Source organism: Etheostoma spectabile, unplaced genomic scaffold (assembly GCF_008692095.1).
Source record: "Etheostoma spectabile isolate EspeVRDwgs_2016 unplaced genomic scaffold, UIUC_Espe_1.0 scaffold00001037, whole genome shotgun sequence".
Taxonomy (NCBI): domain Eukaryota; kingdom Metazoa; phylum Chordata; class Actinopteri; order Perciformes; family Percidae; genus Etheostoma; species Etheostoma spectabile.
The window spans coordinates 92,192-108,443 of NW_022602679.1; the positions used below are offsets into that span (position 1 = coordinate 92,192).

A 16,252-nucleotide genomic window follows, 5' to 3' on the forward strand; every position below is an offset into this window, starting at 1 on the left:
AGACTATGCTATCACAATGATTTTAATACCAAATGGTCGTGATCTTATAGTGCTTGGTACTCTGCGTTGCGGTGGCTGCAGCAACCTCGGTAGGAATCTGGGTCACGGCACCTGTGAGAAGCTACTTTTCTGTTGTTTCTTTGAATTACTACATCTTCTGCTTTACTTTACATTGATAGAAACTAGACAGCTTAGCCTAAAAGTCCTGCAAGAGTCCCCAAATTTTGGACTGTAACAAACGGTTAACTGGCCTTCTATACACTTGCCAACAAAGATCAACCCTGTTTGCATACAATGGTGTGAGAACGTAGCTATTGCTAATGCTGAACGTAAGGCTAGTGGCGCAATGGATAACGCGTCTGATTAAGAATCAGAAGATTCTAGGTTTGAATCCTGGCTAGTGTGGGAAATTATATTCAGATATAGGGGAGTGGTGGGAAATTATACTCAGGTATTGTGATTATTGTGAGAAATTGTACTCAGGTATTGTTATCATATTTAGACACTGTGAATGAACTTATGCATAAGTTAATGAAACAAAACTCATGTCAGACACTGAATGAAAGAGAAGTATATTGTTACTTGTACTTGGCATCCAGGTGGGAGCGACATCTTATTGTTAAGCATTAGCCACGACTAGCAGGAAGACAACACACAGAGTAAGGCTAGAAGCCATGTGCTCATTAACAATGGAGGAGAACAAAGGGGTCTTTCACAGGAAAGACCCCCAACACACACACACACACACACCCACACATTGCCGAAGAATGTAAACAGGAAGTCGCGCCCACCCAGCCAATAGAAATACTGTTGCTAAGGCGCTATGACCCGCCCAGTGACGCTTTTAACCAATAGGGCTCCCTAAAGGGAGCCCTTATAAGCCGTTGTACACCTTTGCTGAGGGCCTTTTTGAGAACCTCTGAGCTAGTCATGTTCCATTCAGGTCCGTGCACGTATTTTCTGTCCGGAATGCATTGCTCTGTTTTATTAATAAATCTTTTTGGTATACTTAATCAAAGCTAGAGTGATTCCTTAGCTAATTGAGTCCCGACGTTTGGACCCTCCAAGTGGAATTCGCAACAAATTTGGTAGCAGAGGATGGTTTCGAGTAGTGGTTAAACTTAGGAATTCCACGGAATCAGGATTAGAAGTTGTTAAACTCCAGGTCCAGATTCCACGGACAGTCCACGTCTGAAGGAACGGGAAAAAGGAGGCATTGTGTGCAAACCTCAGAAAGCTGGTCACGAGCGCTCTTACAAAAAGAAGGTAAGCAGAACCTATTTGATTAAACTCTGCATATTGTATAATAGTATAAACTAAATTAAAGTGACCAGAGCTACTGAGTGTGAGTACATAATGTAATGAGCAAAAATAGACTAAAAATTATTAAGTGTTTTGTGGACATTGAGCAATGCATTCCGTTTTTCTGTTGAAGAATGAGTGTGGGAAGTGTGAAATGAGTTGATAAATATGATTCCATAATTGTTTGGAGCTACGCTGTGTGTTGAGGTTCGATAAACCTATCAGTAGACTTGCTTTAGTAGGATTACTGATAGGAGAAGGCCTGAAACGCGATAGCGAGCCAGTGTTCATAGACGATTCCAATTTTTTTTGGAGCTGTGTTCTGTGGGAGGTTCGATAAAACTTGTCGGTAGATTCACTGCAGTAGTATACTGATGGTGGAAGGACGCGACGCATAGCCAGCCAGCGTTCGTCGTAGTGGCTTCATCCATAAGGTGGGCCAACGCGTGAGAGTGTGTGAGTGTGGAAACATAGAGAGATGAATGAATGAGCGAGAGCGATTGAAGTGAAGAAAAAAGATGATTCCATAATTCTTTGGAGCACGTGACGTGAGTGATACGATAAACCTGCAGTGGTACTGTTAGGGGAAGTTTGCGGCGCGCTACGGGTCAGTGTTCGTCTAGGGAGAACCGGCCCATAAGGCAGGTCTCAACGGATGTAGGGAGTGAGTGAGAGTAAAAAGAAAGAGATAAGAGAAGAATAAGAGTAAAGAGATAAGAGATAAGAGAAGAATATTGTTGTTGAAAAAGTAATGTATTTGTAAAGAGAATTGTTGTTGAAAATGTAATGTATTTGTCAGAGATAAAATTGGAAAGTTTGGAAAAGAATGACTGTGTGAGCCCGAGTGAAGCGTTGACAATTGACCAAGCCTCTGGTCCGTCTGTGGTGCTGCCGTTGAAGAAAGATATACGTAGGTTAAAATTACACGTAAAAATACTGTTGGTGGATCTTGTAATAAGTTCGATAGGGTGCTTTGTGGGTTATTGAAAGTAGAAGGAATTTGGAGGGAAAAGAGAAAGGGGGGGAGCAGACGCGAGCAGAGTGAGTGAGAAGGGAGGGGCTGTTGGATAAGAGTCAGTTAGAAGTGAAAGGGAGAGACAATGGCGATACCATATGGAGAAAAGCTGGTACAGGCATTAGGAAGAAAGTGCAGCAAGGGTAATTTGGAGGAGAGAAAAGAAAATTAATATAGATTATACAGATATGGGAGCAGACAATGTAGTGCAAGGGAAAAGATATTTGCTGGTAATGGTAGACAGATTTTCTAGGTGAGTAGAAGCTATCCCATCTAGACATGAAGATGGAAAGATCGTAGTAAAATGGTTAAAAACTGAACTGATACCACGGTACGGCGTTCCAAGACGAATCAGATCAGATAATGGCACCCATTTTAACAACCAGATGTTGAGAGAAGTTCAGGCTGCCTTGGGCATCACACACTCATTCGGGTCGGTTTACCATCCACAGTCCCAGGGACTGGTGGAGAGGGCCAACCAAACATTCAAGGCTAAGATAGCCAGGGTCTGCCATGAGAGCCACAAAAGGGGGAGAGACGCACCTCTCACCCCAGGAGATCTTGACTGGCAGACCAATGCCAGGTCCACCCAATGATGGAGGTCATATGCCATTATTGGATGTAAAACAGGTAGAAATGTCTGCCTATATGAATGAACTAACCTCTTTGGTCTCAGTCCTCTCTACCCAGGTGGAGAAAGCCTACCGGAAGCCAGCACCCACTCAGAACGAGAGGCAGACCATTAAGGTAGGAGACTGGGTCAGGGTTAAGGTCCACAAGAGGAAGTGGGCCAACCCCAGGTGGACTGGTCCGTACGAAGTGAAGGAGGTTACTTCACACTCGGTCCAGGTCAAAGGTAAATCAGGCGCACCTTGGCACCACCTGACACATTGTGCCCCAGAAGATCCTCCAACCCGCATTTTAGCGGACACACAATTTGATTCAAAAAATGCAGGAATTACTTAAGCGCTGCTTAGGAAGTCCAGACAGTCCTCAGTCTGGACAGAGGGCACCAAGCCTAAAAGAAATGGGGCTTGGGAGAAGAATAGTAGTGATAAATTGTGTCATGCTGGGAATAGGGGCGGGACTGATAATGTGGGGAATAGAATCAAATTACAGGATGATATAACTGAATTAGAGGACAATGCCAAAACCGTGGATCTCATATTCCAAATTGAGAAATAAAATAATGATTGTAGAAGATAAACATGCTGTTCTCCACGGTCTTTGAATGCTCATACAGGGAGCAGCACACCCCATAAGGGACACAAGGTAAGGAAGACAGGGTTGATAAAACACAGGGACAGAAAAATTATCAGTCATTTCCAGTAAATCTACACATAAGACTGCCACAATAGTCTCCGGTTGGCACACATGGCATTTAACCAGCAGTAAACATACATAAAAAGGCAGTGACTGTGAGCAAAGATACCACCGAGTTGATAAATGGTTCAGAGGAAGAAGAGAAAATGCGTGTCCCAGTGCCTCAGAGCCCTCAGCCTCTCTTCACTCACAGACAGCTGCTGCAAAGCAAGGGACAGTAAAATATCAGGATTCTGCATTGAGACAACAAATGCAGCCAGGCTCAGAGGCTAGCTCATTCAAAAGAAAAAAAAAAAAGAAAAAAAACATACAGAAAAGAGACAAAGAGAGAGGGTGTTGTAAGAATGAGGGAAAGAAGAAAAAAGTGGGTTATATAGAAGCAAGGGTATAGCTACAGAGAGAAGAAAGCAGAAGAGAAGTGTTGACTCATGTAGTAATTAAACTATTGTTGCAATATAAGTATTTGAGTAAGCGGAAATAGGTGTTTAAAGGTAGTAGATGAGATTATGTCTGAGATCTGGTAGATTGAAGGAAAAGAAATGTGAAATTTATGATTTCACAAGGAAAAAGTAAGAAATAAGAAATAGAAAGTTTAGTGCATTTTATGGAGGGACATAGCTGGTGAGAATTCAACACTAACTATTAATGACTCACTTTTCAGATTGGGTATAGTTGGTATATGTTTAAATGTATGTCTGTATGTCTTGTCTTGCTTTATTTGTTGTATGTCTGCAATTAGGAGATGGATCAAAATTATAGTAATATGTTCTATCAGACCCTAGTCTCCCTAAAGGAGGCTGAGAAAGTCCATCTAGGGAAAAGAGGGAAATAGTGTAGCCTTAAAAAAAAAAAAAAGATTTAGTTTTAAATGAGGGAACATTTGGTTAAAAAAAACAAAAAAAAACAAAGAGATAAAAGTAGTCAATCCAATGTGAGATCCATGCATTGATCTAAAAATATTCACATGAAAGTGGTAATTGATTCAATTACTTAGTTGATTGATAGAAAATGGCTTTGATGATTTCAGGTTAAATAAAAGAAAAATGTGAGACTTCCTATAGTGTTACCTTTTCATACCTTAAGTACATGCAGTGCTTTTGTGATACTCTTCTTAATTGGGCAATATTTTAGGGGAATTTTGTTTGAAAACAGAAATACAAAGATATTTACAGTTTGGAAATGGGACTTTAAACTTATAACAGTGAAATGATGATATTTCTTTCTATTACTATGACTGACCCTACTGTAGTAACATTTTTTACATTAATGTCATAGATTAAGACTTCTTTAAAAGTAAAGTGAAAAGAAAAAAAAAAAAAGAGAGAAAATCCTTTCTTTATAGAGATAGAGAACAGCTAAAGTGTGGGTTCTTTCAAGAAAACACACAACCACAGAGAAGGATAAGGTAGAATAGAGTTGTGCATAAAGTAAAGAGAGGTTGCGGTAGACCTGCAGCTAAGTGAAGATTTTGATCATAAATTAGACAGTATAATGTTCTCATATCAGGTAACAAATTGGATAGATTGAACCACTAGGTGATAAAGTGGGTTCCACTGTTACTAGAACTACAGGTCATAAATAACACATTAGACATTAGTTAGTATAAATTTTTGTTGCAACTTAAAAATAGAAAATTAAAGAAACATTCTTTTTGTTACAAGTCATCTAAGTTTATTGGTTGAGATAAGATTAAAACCAATCCAAGCTGATATGAGATTCCATTCTATGTGTATTTGATGTGGTGTTAAAATGAGCTTTTAGTGAAGCTTAATTTTGTTTGTGGATTTTGTTTGTATTTTGAGTTTTTACATGACAAACTGTTTAAACTATTGAGTTGATGTGGAAAATATTTTATTTGGGTGATTCTTTTCTTTTTCTTTTTTGGACTTTCTGTTTTGTTGCTTTTAAGATCAAGATGCAAGACAGAGTGTTAATGGCTAAAACTATTACATAATTAGGAATAGGAATGCTGAAGGAGACATAACTCAAAAAGAGGGTTATAGTAGCAATAATACAGTGTCCATAGCATTAAGGATATTAAGACTACCCTACGATTTTGTTTTAATTTATGCAGAAAACATGACCCGTAATGTACACTGAAGCTTGGAGGAGATAAGTACCAAAAACTAGTTTTTCTCATTAGAATGTTTGTAAGGATTTTATAGAGTTCAACCAGCAAGAGGGAAAGAAATGTTATTTTACAATAATGAGTGACATGCACTAAATGAGTATTGATAAAAGAGAAGATAATGCTTTTTGGAGTTCTGTTTTGTGCCACACAGAGCCTCGTGTCAGAACCAGGTCCATCTCGCTCCTCCAGCTGCGGGATCAGTCACAAACTGGACCAGAAGAACGACAACAACCATCACAGCACCTCAGATCACAGCACAGCTAAAATCCATAAAGGTTTATGGTCTGGCTGCGATTTTTGGCCCAAAGTGACTTGAAAGTGGACCAGGGCCAAATGTTTGATAATAATTGCAACATCTGTAAGTGTGCTGTGCTGGACCACAGAGCAAGGAGTGAGGCCCACATGCTCTGTCGGGGGCCTTGCTGATGCTGAGGTGAGAGGGCTCTCCAGGGGTCAACCATGTGGCCGGCCACACCATTAACAAAGACTGAGGTAAAGACCAACGATCAGCAGATGGACTGATAAGGAGAAGGGGGGAGCGAGAGACCATCCTGGTTCTGATACTTCAGATGCACACGTGGAAGGAGATTTGTCACTTACAGACTCACATACTGAACACACATACGATACTGGGAACAACTAATACTTTAGAATTACTTATTCTAATTCCACAAAAGAAGGTACCTCAAAAATATAGCAATCTGGAGTGGGAAATTACCTTTTGTAGGGTCTTGTGAATTTTGTATCATTTGCATTCAATTTCCTGTTATAGTTTCAAGCAAGATCGGTGACAACTATGTTAATACAGATGGATTAAACATAATCCTCACATTTTCAATGAAGTGTTAAAAGATGATTTGGTAGGGATAGATCCGGTATTGCAAAGTACTGTGATTTAATATGTAGACATTGATCTGTTCACAGGATGAGTAAACATGTAGGTGGTAATCTCACAGTGTGAGATAAGAAAGGGGGAGTGTAAAACTCCATGCTTTATTCCGGGGTGCTCCATGATTAATGCTGGGACGATTTCATTGTGCTCACTGTATAGGATCTCCATAAAGGTGGTGTTGCAAAAGCTGAGACCAGAAGAGGGAAATGTTGAAATGCTTAAAACATTGTGTGCGATTTGCATTATACATTCAAGTCAAAAGGTAAAAGCATTATTTCAGCATAAATGAAGACATGTTGGTCATGCTTTAAGTTTGTTGTCATAAGTATATAGTTTGTTGTTTGTTACATTGAGATGTTTTGCAATACTTCTGTTTTGTAATATAAGATGTTCTGTTGCATTTTGTTATAATCCAGCTCTACAAATATGTCAGAAGCAGAATTGATTGTTAGGGATTGTTGAGTTTTAAAAAGTTAAAATGTCTGAAGGAACCAAGTTAGAAAATTATGCATCCACTGCCCACATTTTCCCCCCACCTTCTGACTGTAAAGAGTTGATCAGGTCAAGTCTGGCAATTAACGTATGGAAAGGAGCTTCCTGCTACGCCACAAAGGGTGGTCCCCTGTCTCCTGTCCCCTGGGGTTTTTAGTCTAGGCTAAAACAATACAATGTTGATTGGACTATGTTGATAGAGTTTCACCCCCACTGATCCTTCCTGAAATGAGGGTCATAAACCCTCAGCCACATTCCAATTGAGAGACTGCAACCTGGTTGATTTTGTATCAGTTCATATGTGTGTGCGTGTGTGTTTGTATGTTACAGTAGGGAGAGTAAGATGATATCAGAAGATGAAGAGATGGAGGATTATTATCTTGTATATTGTAAACGAATAGACACACACACACATGCACACACACACCACTGTGGCCAAGAGACCTCACCCTTTGTGAATCAGATATAGGGGAGTGGTGGGAAATTATACTCAGGTATTGTGATTATTGTGAGAAATTGTACTCAGGTATTGTTATCATATTTAGACACTGTGAATGAACTTATGCATAAGTTAATGAAACAAAACTCATGTCAGACACTGAATGAAAGAGAAGTATATTGTTACTTGTACTTGGCATCCAGGTGGGAGCGACATCTTATTGTTAAGCATTAGCCACGACTAGCAGGAAGACAACACACAGAGTAAGGCTAGAAGCCATGTGCTCATTAACAATGGAGAAGAACAAAGGGGTCTTTCACAGGAAAGACCCCCAACACACACACACACACACCCACACATTGCCGAAGAATGTAAACAGGAAGTCGCGCCCACCCAGCCAATAGAAATACTGTTGCTAAGGCGATATGACCCGCCCAGTGACGCTTTTAACCAACCCTAAAGGGAGCCCTTATAAGCCGTTGTACACCTTTGCTGAGGGCCTTTTTGAGAACCTCTGAGCTAGTCATGTTTCTTTCAGGACCGTGCACGTTTAAATGCGCGGAATGCATTGCTCTGTTTTTATTAATAAATCATTTTGGTATACTTAATCAAAGCTAGAGTGATTCCTTAGCTAATTGAGTCCCGACGTTTGGACCCTCCAAGTGGAATTCGCAACAAATATGAAGAAGTGTGTACTTACTCAGGCAGAATGACAGCTCGCTTAGCGAGAGAATCCAAGATGGCGGTAGTTGGAACAAAATGAGCCATCTGATTGGTGGGCTAAAAACGTGTCTCGTGTGATTGGTGGAGAACTTGGAATTCGGAACAATTGGAACAGACGCACCGTTCTGTGATTGGTTGAAGTTGGAACAAGTTGGAACATCGGAACAGAGAGGATCCAGCTCACACGCAAATTCGTGAAGCGTTACCACATTTTAATCTGCACGCGTGTGTCCCCCCCCCGAGCTGGTAAAGACAGGACACCCTGCTCTAAAGACTGACTGGCATTGCCGAGCGTGGAACTCTCTGTGCTAGGACGTTTGGGCCATTCTACGGAGCTCCAGGGTGAAGTAGGACAGGTCCGCGCACCTCCGTGCACCGCGCGTTTACTGGCGGGCGCCGCTGCTTGCAATGACGTGACCAAAGGCAAAGGAGCCTTACTGCTGAGTTCAATGATACGTCACGCAATAGTCTATCTTAAACGGTGCAAAGTCATAAAGGTGCATGGTTAGAGTGTAGCGGCTGGCTCAGTATCACAAGTAGACCACACATTATAAGTTTCACGTAAATGGGACGATGTTTGTCAGATAAGGCTGATTTCCTGCTGCCACCAGGGGTCGCTATAGCCAAAGGTACATTTTTGCTCATAGGTCTCCTCAAGCCTGGACTCTTGTCAATTGCGAGAATTTCCGGCCAAATGTGACATCGTACACTCAAGTTACAACAACTTCTTTGTTCGCCGATAAATGCTCAAAATTGTGCCACGCCCACACCGTCGAACGAAAACTCGAGCTCATAATAACTTTTCATCGTAAAACGAATTTCAGGTCGATCGGATGAAATCTCTAAGAGAAGACTGTCAAATTGTAGCACCTTGACTTTTAGGCCTACATCCTGTTGCCACTAGGGCTCGCTGTAGCTTTGAATCAATCTCGGCCTGTAGATGTTGTCAGGGTTGGAAATTACTGAAAAGTTTCGAGCCAATTGGTCAGTGTACACTCAAGTTACACCCACTTCCTTTTTTTGCAAAGGAACAGGAAATGAGGAAGGGGGCAAACACTTTTTCACACCACTGTATGTGCTCTGGGGTGATTGAGTGGTGGGAGGTAGTCAAGGAGCGCGTGAAGTTGTTTTGTATCCGGTATTGTAGAAGAAAGGTGAGGGTGGCGAGGAGGGAGCTGCTTCGCCTGCTGTACCTTCTCGAGCTTGAGTATGCCAGGGGAAATTGTGGTGGCATTGTGAATCAGGGTGTTTGTGGCTCCCTAAAGGAGCGATTGAGGGTGATTTATGAGGGTAGGGCACGAGCATACTAACTGCGTGCTCGTAGTGCTTACCTTGAGGGTGCCGAGACATGTTCTGCAGCGTTCTTTTCCTCTATAAGGGCTGACAGGGCGAAGAAGGTGGTTATTGGGGTGAGGTACGGGCAGGGCAGGGTTGTACACGGTGACGTTGAAATGGTGCTAGCGGCCACTGGCTATTTCCGCACGCATTTTCGGGAACGGGAGATAGAGGTGGAGGGGGGTGAGGTCTTTTTGGATGCACTGACCCAACGGGTTCCTTCTGACATTGCGCAGGCTATGGGGGCTCCGATTACCCTTGTAGAACTTGAAGGGGCTCTGAGGGGCATGAACAAGCGGAAGGTGCCGGGTATTGATGGACTTCCGGTAGAGTTTTATCTCAGGTTTTGGGATTTACTCGGTCCGGTTGTTTTGGAGGTGTTGGCTGAAATGTTTCGAACAGGTGTGATGGGACGGTCGATGGCCACGGGGGTGATTTCCCTTCTGTATAAGAAGGGGGATCGCACCCATCTGGGGAATTGGAGACCACTTACAATGTTGTGTGTCGACTATAAACTCCTGGCTAAGGTACTGGCAAATCGGCTGGGGTTGGCGCTTCCTCATGTGGTCCATGTGGACCAGACATGTGGGGTCGTGGGGCGCTCTTTGAGATGGAATCTCCAGCTCATCCGGGATGCTGTTGCTTGGGCTGAGGACAGGCGGGTGCCACTTATGGTGGTTGCGCTTGACCAGGTGCAGGCTTTTGACAGGGTGCAATGGGGTTTTATGTTCAGGGTGTTAGAGAGGTTGGGTTTTGGTCAGGGTTTTCTTAGGTGGCTGGGCATATTGTACAAAGGGGTGGGGAGTACGGTATCTGTTAACGGTCATCTTGGGGATGTGTTCCGGGTGTTTTCTGGGGTGAGGCAAGGTTGTCCTCTCTCGCCTCTGCTCTACATTCTCTACATGGAACCCCTTGCAGCAGTCATTCGGGCTGATCCAGGTGTGAAAGGGTTTTTGGTACCAGGCAGCGGGGGACTTAGGGTGAAGCTGTCTCAGTATGCGGATGATACCACTCTGCTGTTGGACAGTGAGGCTTGCCTGATTAGATCCCTGGAGATTCTACAGGGATATGGTCAGGTGGCAGGGACGACACTGAATTGTGCTAAGTCTGCTGTTAAGCTTTTTGGCCGTTGGGTGGGACAGATGAATGTGCCAGGAGGGCTGACAATCTGCACGGGACCTTTGAAGGTGCTCGGGGTCAGTTTTGACAGGGCTCAAAGTGCGACGGCCAATTGGTCTGGGCGATTGCTGGTTGTCCAGAGGAAGCTCGCACTCTGGAAGGGACGGTGCCTGACTTTTGTGGGGAAGGTACTTGTTCTGAAGATGGATGTATTGCCTTCTCTCTTGTTTTTGGCGTACATCTACCCGCTGCCGGTTGGTATGAGGAGGCCACTCATGCAGCTTGTTTTCCGTTTCCTTTGGGGTGGGAGTTTTGAGTATGTGGCAAGGGCACGTATGATGGCTGGTGTAGACGCTGGGGGGAGAGGTGTGCCGCACCTCCCGCTGAAACTGGATTGCATGTTTGTGTCATTTTTGACTCAGGAGTTGCTGCTCCGGTGGTGCATCTTTCAGGTTACTTCCTGAGGCTCTATTTCGCTTATCAGACTAGAGGTCTGATGGTTTGGAGCAATCTGGCACCCCGGGTGGAGCAGTTGCCATGGCACTACCTCCATGCGGCCAGGTGGTTGAAGGCTCATCCTGAGGTTTCAGATCCAGCATTGAGGCTGGATCACAGGGTTCTCTACGGAGAAGTAAGTCAGAGAGTGATTGCCTCACTTGTGGTTGGTACCCCATCTCCGATTTGAAGGGGTATCCAGCCGAGAGGGCTTGACAATGGTCTTAAGGATTTAAATTGGTTGTGCCTTCACAGGTGCCTGCCGGTGCATGATATAATGTACAGGCATGGTTTGCCGAGGTCTCCGGTCTGTCCTAGGTAGGGGTGCACAGAGGTGGAGACAGTCAGACATGTCATGTGGGGCTGTCCGTTTGCTGGTAAGGTTTGGGGCAGGGCTGGGGCGATGTGGGAACAATTGGTTTCTGGGCTTCGGCTGACATGGGAAATGGTGGACCGTGGGGTAGGTTTGGGGAGTGCAAATTTCCTTCCGTGGTTGATTGTTAGTATTGTGAAGAGGGGCTTGTGGTGGGCTAGGCAAGACCTGGTTAGGAAGAACAGGGATGATGGGGTGGTGGGGGTTACAAAGCGGGTTGAGTTTGATTTGAAGAGCAGAATCAAAAGGGACATTGAGAAGTGGGGGAAGCATGCTGCCTTGGAGAGGTGGAAAGGAGGGTTAGGGTGGGAATGGTAACATCATGCAGTTTTTGGGTGTCTGGTTTGTTTTGTTTATGGTTTGGTATGGGTTGTGTGGGGTTGAGGGTAGGTTGTGCATTGTATTATTTATTGTATTGTATGTTCTGTTGAAGCTTGTGTTTTGAATGTTAATAAACAAAAAAATGTTAATAAAAAAAAAATCCCCCTCTATCAGGGGACAACATATTAAATGGATTTTTAGCAATGGGAGTTGAAAAAGGGGCTTGCTCCATTCACTCCACGCATCGACCCGGTATTGCAGCGTCACCGGGAACGGTGCACCCATCTTCTGTTTTATGGAAAAACAATTAACGATGCACGTTGAGCTGCCCGTTGCCCAAACTGTCAACGGACCTGAAGAGACATGGCTGGCAGATGTTACCGCCAGACGTTGTCGCAAAAAACTGAATGATCTGTGAAACCTCGTTGGGTTCCTGGTATCAAAACGTTGTTATAATACTTGGCAAGATAAAGCCATACAAAAGTGTAGCAAGATTTGCACTAGTTATTGGCGGAAAAACAGCAAGGACAAAATATTGGCCCTGTGACAGTGTGGCAATAGGCCAGGCCTTGGATTTGGAAAGCGGCACACCAAGTGAGAATCACCGCAAGGGTTGGGACTGGGAAGACTGGGCATTTCGGCTGCTCTCGAGAGTGGGCTGCACTTACTCTGGTTTCTCTTCATAACGCACAAGTCTTTCGCCTTTTACTAAAGACTTCCGTGGAGAGGAACGCCTATGAGTTGAAATTATTTTTGGTGGGCTTTGCTGTTTGGCTAAGCCTTTTGTACTTGTGAAAAACAAATATGCTCTCCAAAAGGAAACTCAGATTCTTAAACGTAGCCAAAATGTGACAGCATGGGAATATTGCACGTTGGCAGGAGCTTGACCAATTGGGAAAACCAAAATTGCCGTCTTTAACTAAAACTTTTTGTGCTTCCCCATGAAGCGCTTGGACGGGGGTGCTAAGCAGCAGCTGTTATGTCCATTTAAAATTACTGGACCGTGACAACTGAGAACCGTCCGGGGAGGTCGCATCTGACAGCATAGAGGTGATGGTCATCGCTTCTCGGCCTTTTGGCTAAGATCAAGTGTAGTATCTGTTCTTATCAGTTTAATATCTGATATGTCCTCTATCAGGGGACAACATATTAAATGGATTTTTAGCAATGGGAGTTGAAAAAGGGCTTGCTCCGTTCACTCCACGCATCGACCCGGTATTGCAGCATCGCTGGGAACGGTGCACCCATCTTCTGTCTTGTGGAAAAACAATTAACGATGCACGTTGAGCTGCCCGTTGCCAAAACTGTCAATGGACCTGAAGAGCAATTGATATGAGTTGATCAAAAATTGTTATATTTATTGCTGATTTGAAAACTATTTACATGACAGCATCGAGCTTCAGATCAATGGTGTTGTCATGGTAACAAACAAACTATATACAGAACGTTTTGCAACAATTAATACAACACATGCTGTTGCAATTATGAAGTAAAATGTAATGAAAAAGAGTTTTCATATTCAATATAACTTTCTTTTTTTAACTTTTTATTTTTTTATGATCAGTGTGATTTTTTTTTTTTTTGGTTCTTTTTTATTTTTTTTATTTCCACACCAGGTATATGTGTGTGTGTGTGTGTGTGTGTGTGTGTGTGTGTGTGAGTGTGTGTGTGTGTGTGAGTAAGAGAGAGACACAGAGAGAGAGGGGGCGGGGGGGGGCAGCTGACAGTAAAAAAAAAAAAATCTCCGATGGCAGAGACGCAACTGGAGTCGCATTTAAACAAGCAGCATGTCTGAAACCCACGTTCACCAGAAATCTACTGGTTACTATGTAAGGACTACAAACCCCACGTTCACCAGAAATCTACTGGTTACTATGTAAGGACTGCAAACCCCACGTTCACCAGAAATCTACTGGTTACTATGTAAGGACTACAAACCCCACGTTCACCAGAAATCTACTGGTTACTATGTAAGGACTACAAACCCCACGTTCACCAGAAATCTACTGGTTACTATGTAAGGACTGCAAACCCCACGTTCACCAGAAATCTACTGGTTACTATGTAAGGACTACAAACCGAAGTTAAAAACAAACCTGAAGCTGAAGAAACCCTAAACGTTAACGGAACAGATCCGCAGACCGAATTGACTGACGGAGCAGGAGAGAGCGAGAGAGAGAGCGAGAGAGAGCGCATTTCTCCATGTTCTGTGTGTGTGTGATTGATCCGAGCGGGTTTGTAGGCGGGGGGGGGGCGCTGTGATTATCACAGAACGCTGCGCGGCCAGTTGAGGAGTTTTATTCAATCCTAGCACGGATATTGACTCATATTACTCGGATAATACTTGTACTCGGCAAAAGTGCTTTATCCGTACCGGGTACTCGTTTCAGCCGGACACTCGGATCACCCCTAGTGTATATGCAGTAATATAAAAGAAAGTTGATGTCATAATGAATTGTGATGATGACATAATGAATAGTGATGATGACATAATGAATGGTGATGATGAATCAAAAAGAAAGTTGATGTGTATATGCAGTAATGTAAAAGAAAGTTGATGTGTATATGCACAAATCTAAACCCCACGCATCGACCCGGTATTGCAGCGTCACCGGGAACGGTGCACCCATCTTCTGTCTTCTGGAAAAACAATTAACGATGCACGTGAAGCTGCCCGTTGCCCAAACTGTCAACGGACCTGAAGAGACATGGCTGGCAGATTTTACCGCCAGAAATTGTCCTAAAAACTGAATGATCTGTGAACCTCGTTGGGTTCCTGGTATCAAAACGTTGTTATAATACTTGACAAGATAAAGCCATACAAAAGTGTAGCAAGATTTGCACTTTTGATTGTGTGGGAAAATAATACAATGACTGAGGTGGTGATGAACAGGGCACTCAGGAACGGCCACGTAAAAGCTGGCTTAAAGTATATGCTGAATTAACCAAAGACTAAATAAGAGTGTGTGTGTGTGACATATATACATTATGCTTTGCAGCTGGGGTACGGCTAGGAGGGAGAGAACAGGAGGGCTATCTTAGTCAGATAAGCTACAGTGAGCACGAGAAGAGGAGATGGTGAGGCCAAGGACACTGAAGTTCGAGGACGGTCTGATAACTCAGAGAACAGGACGTACAAACTAAGAAGGGAGTGAACATAGCTGTCTTGTGAAGTAAATGATAACTGAAAATAATAGACAGGCAAGAAGGAAGAGGCAGAGCAGGGATTGTACCCCAGCAACAGTATAGCTGACCAATCAGGCCCCACAAGGGGAACCAATATAACCCTGAGCACGCTATTGTTTAAGTGCCTTTTTGGGAACCTCTGTACTAGACAAGTTTCCATCTGGTCCGTGCACGTTTAACTGCCCGGAAACGCATTTCATCTGTTGACCACAAGAATAAACGCTGTGTTAATTCATCATGGAGTCAGTTGTCAGTTTATAGAAGGATTTCTCCAACAAATTTGGTGACCCCGTACGTGATAACGTAATTGGACAGGAGAATCCAACTGGACCTTGGCATTGTGTCCACGGTCCGGTTCAGCTCAGCCACCGGACTGACATCCCGCAGCCCGTGAAGGGGACTGAGCGGCGATACTGCGATTCGTTGGTGTGATCACTGAGAGCTCTCAACAAAAAAGGTAAGCAGAAGCCTGTTTAAAATCAAAATTCTGTTATTGGCTGAAAACTAAATTGATGTGATCACATTTCAACTGTCGTAAGTGTTGTTTTAAGCGAAAAGTATTGATTGAATGTGCTGTAATTAAAGGGATACAAACAGATGAAATGTTGGGGCATGTGATGTGATTAAACAGAGAAAAACAACTAGAGAGTTGTGAGAGAATTGTTGAATAATACGGGTGGCGGTAGGAGAGGAAAAGGGACAAATAGTCAGAGGAAAATACGTCCAGATGGTTGACGAGGTAGGAGACTGCTAAGGACAGATAGTTCAGATGAGTGATTGTGAATTGCCACCCTTGGTTCTGTGTGAACAACCTGAAAAGAATTGCAGTTAACAGATTGTCATTGTAATATTACGAGTCCACCGCGAGTGTATTTGTGCAAAGGAGTGAGAGGTCACTTTTTAAGTTGTAAAGATTATAGAGATGTACATAAAAAGGCTCTAGATGGAGTCTTAATGAAAAAGTTGTTTGTTGTTGCATGTGTGATTTTTGTTGTGGTTTGGCTTGTTGGATTTTTTCTCACTGCTTATTTGTTGTAAAATGACGACCCCTTATGGTAAAGTGTTAGTAGGGGCAGTGAAAAAGTATGGCAATAAAGGAGAGGAGA

The 16,252-nt window shown here is 43.3% G+C and overlaps 2 non-coding genes and 1 pseudogene across 2 annotated transcripts; all 3 read left to right on the forward strand.

The window, feature by feature from the left end:
* The first annotated feature begins 12,036 nt into the window (after positions 1-12,036).
* LOC116674791 (uncharacterized) lies at positions 12,037-12,246 on the forward strand (annotated as a pseudogene).
* Positions 12,247-12,624: 378 nt separating this feature from the next.
* LOC116674790 (U5 spliceosomal RNA) lies at positions 12,625-12,741 on the forward strand. The gene has a single exon (XR_004328211.1). It is a non-coding gene; the product is annotated as a U5 spliceosomal RNA (small nuclear RNA).
* A 278-nt stretch (positions 12,742-13,019) lies between these two features.
* LOC116674789 (U2 spliceosomal RNA) lies at positions 13,020-13,209 on the forward strand. The gene has a single exon (XR_004328210.1). It is a non-coding gene; the product is annotated as a U2 spliceosomal RNA (small nuclear RNA).
* The last annotated feature ends 3,043 nt before the right edge of the window (positions 13,210-16,252 follow it).